Source organism: Bubalus bubalis, chromosome 15 (assembly GCF_019923935.1).
Source record: "Bubalus bubalis isolate 160015118507 breed Murrah chromosome 15, NDDB_SH_1, whole genome shotgun sequence".
NCBI lineage: Eukaryota > Metazoa > Chordata > Mammalia > Artiodactyla > Bovidae > Bubalus > Bubalus bubalis.
In genome coordinates, this window is record NC_059171.1 from 61348954 (window position 1) to 61352571 (window position 3618).

Sequence of the window (3618 nt, forward strand, 5' to 3'; positions counted from 1 at the left end):
ATGTGTCTGGCTATGTACTGGATCTAGAATTGAGTAGTTTTCATCTGCTGGGCCTGCGGCAGAGAGGGCTGTCACTGAAACTTAATACTCTCAGGAAACCACAGCTACTTACCTTCCCTCAGCAAGGCAGTTACCCTCCAGCTTCAAAAATGGCCTAGCCTCAGCAAGAGAAGGATATTAACATGTTTTTACTCAAGAGGACAATCTTGTAATCTCAGTATTTTAGTAGAGAAAAGGACTAAAACCCAACTCATTCAGCTCAGAAAACCATACAGGCTTGTTATAGACCACAACCTGCATGGCAAACTTCACACACTGCAGATCTGACTGATCATTAGAAATGATTAGTGTTGCTCATCTTTTAAAAAGCAATACTTTAATAAATCAGTTGGAGCTGTCTATTCAAATATAATGTTGCTCCTGTCACACTGTTCGGAAAATCCATGACTTGACTCTGAACAAAGATGCATATTTAAAACTCTTAATGGAGGTATGTATTCAAAACTAGAGAACATTTGACTGAGAAAAGAACTGAATATTAAAACTGGAGGAATAAAACTGCCAAAGGGTGTACTGACAGTGAAGTGTTTGATTTAGTGAATTGTGTATCAAACTGCATGCGTGCATGCTAAATTGCTTCAGTGTGTCCAACTCTTTGCGACCGCATGGACTGTAGCCCGCCAGGCTCTTCTCTCCATGGGGTTCTCCAGGCAAGAATACTGGAGCGGGCTGCCATGCCCTCCTCCAGGGGATCTTCCCAACACAGGGATTGAACCCATGTCTCTTTTGTCTCCTGCACTGGCAGGCAGGTTTTTTTTTTTGTTTTGTTTTTGTTTTTTAAACCAGCTGAACCACTAGGGAAGCCCCTAAGATAGACTATCATTTCTCACTTCACAGAACCTACTGTGTAATTCTAATTCCCAATGAGATTAAGATTTCCTACAAAAAGCTAGATGGAAGCTGCAGTGGGAAATGATTAAAATTTGTGAAATTTCTAGCTTAAAACCTGGCATACAGCAAGCATGCCCTACATGTTATTTCTCTTCCTCTTGACCATGCTAAACTGTGTTCTATTTTAAATAAATTAGAAGCAGAAGAGGGCAATTTGGGGGTCAGTGACTTAATTCTAAAGGTAAAGAGGAATTATATGTGCAAATGCAAAATACACAACTCAGTAATTTTATAATCAAGTTATCAGTAGAAAATATACAGGCTTAGGAAACATCCAGGCTTGGCTGACCTAGATTTGAACGTCTGTCACATATTTACAAATTTTGTTGATTAGGGTAGATTAATTTACCCAAGGTTTTTGTTTGGGTAGATTTTTGCTTAGTTGCAGTTTATATCTATATCTATATCTATATCTATATAGACATCTTGATGCTGTCAATATCACGGAGGAGTTGTTGGACAAATGCTCCCCAAGGGGTCCAGTCTGACTCCATTCTGTTGGTTGATGCTACTGAGGTGTACCAGAATTCTGGTATAACTGTAGAAATGCAAGATGAGATGGACAGACTGCAAACAAGTATACAGAACACAAAACAGTTGCGCCAAGGTGAAGGTCAGGTTAGAAAGCTTAGCTCCAAACCACAGAGACCGATTTGAAACACAACTATTCCACTTTTGTAAACAAGTGTTGTGTCTCAGGTTCTCTATTAGAATTTCCCGACTTGGTGATATATTTTGGTCAACCAGAAGAGTAGTACACCCCTCACTAGTCATGTGAGTGATTTGGCAAACATTTCCCGAGGTTGCTGTCACTGAAAGTGGTGTCACCCTCAATGTGAAAAGAGAGATCAGTTTTCAGAATTACAGTGCCTTAAATGAAGTTATAACAGGAGTGGTCTGTGTAGCAGGGAAAGCAGTATTCCATCCAAATGGTAAGGTTGTCAACAGTCACATTTCATGAAAGAAGAATGAAATATGCATCGTATTTTCACATCTAGAGAAATTGTGCATCAAGAAGACTCACGACTGGGTGGATGTTTATGGCGGCAAAGGTCCAGGCTGCATGGTGGGAGGTGGATGGGCGAGGGGCACCGAAGGAGCGGTAGCTTTGCCTAAGCGTGATCTTGAAGATAGGAGGCGCCTTCAGTACTGGTGAGGATGACAATGAGCTGATAGACAATCCGAAGGAGGCTCAGTACATCCGCTCTGAGTTGGTGGTGCAGGCTTTCTGAGCTATTGACCATGCAGGCTATTACCTCAAAGAATTTAGAGAATGCATATGGCGTGGAAGCACAGCAACATCCACCTCTCTGCTCCGTGCATCTCTTTGGAGCTGATGGAGGCCCTCGACCTGCAGCCTGGCCTCTCCTTCTTGAATCTGGGCAGCGGCACTGGGTACCTCAGCTCCATGGTGGGGCTCATCGTCGGCCTCTTGGGTGTGAACCACGCGGTGGAACTCCATTCAGATGTGACAGAGTACGCAAAGCAGAAGCTGGACTTCTTTATCAGGACAAGTGACAGCTTCGACAAGTTAGACTTCTCTGAACCCTCCTTCTTTACTGGCAATGGTCTGGAGATTTCTCCGGATTGTTCTCAGTATGACCAGGTGGACTGCAGGCCAGGCGTGCAGAGGGAGCAGGAGCAGTACACGAAGAGTCTCCTCAAGGTTGGGGGGGCATCATGGTCCTGCTGCTGCAAGAGAAACGACGGAGATTAACGCGCACTGGCCCTTCCGCTTGGGAAACCAAGAAGCAGGTTTCTTGGCTGTCTCCTCTGCTCTGCTGCTCTAGCCCTGCCAGTCAGTCAGGGAAACTGAGGCTCGTCCAGTTACGTGACACCCCTGGCAGTTCACAGTCTCCAGGACCTGGCCCACATCGCCATCCGGGGCACCATTAAGAAGATCGTTCACCAGGAAGAAGGGAACAGAAACGGGAAACAGACTGAAGAACACTCCCAGGTTTAAACGAAGGCGAGTTCGCCGCCGCCGAGTGGAAACACTTGTCTTTTTGCACAAAGAGGTCTTTGCCAGTCGGATCTCCAACCCCCCTGATGACAATGGCTCTGCAGACCTGGAGGAGGAGTGGTGGGAAAGAAGAGGTGACCACCCCGCCAGACGCCAAGCCTGGGACCCCAGTGAACTTCCTGCATGAGAAGGTCCTGAGCCTCCCTCTCAGATCCCCCGACGTACTACCTGCTTTATGACAGAGTAAAGTAGGTCTGTGGTCCAGGGGAGGAGGCCCAGCCTGCCTGGAGCACCGCCCGCGCAGGTGCACTGGGGAAGCAGGGGCTTGGCTCTGCATCCCCTGTCCTTGACTGTCCTCTAGAACACTCCTGCCTCTGTCTGATTTCTGTGAACATAGTCTACAAGGTAAGATGCAAGGGAGAATGTTTTCTCAAATGGGCACGTGCCCCTGGAGGAGGCGCTGACTTCCGGCTCTCAGGAAACACTGAGGTCTGTGTGCGAAGGTGGCTGGGAGACTGTTCCTTACCAGGTACACGTGTCTGCATTAGAAAGGAAAACTGAAATTGAAATTAACCTGTCTTGCTTATAAAATGTGAGACAGAAAGCACAGGTTTCTACATGTATAAAATCTTTTCTGAGTGGGACACGCTGATGTCCAGGTTTGAATTTTACAGTATCTACCTCCTAATTACTGGCACTGAGTT

General features: G+C 46.1%; 1 pseudogene; it reads left to right on the plus strand.

Moving 5' to 3' along the window:
* Positions 1-484: 484 nt before the first annotated feature.
* Positions 485-3166, plus strand: LOC123327536 (annotated as a pseudogene).
* Positions 3167-3618: the final 452 nt, after the last annotated feature.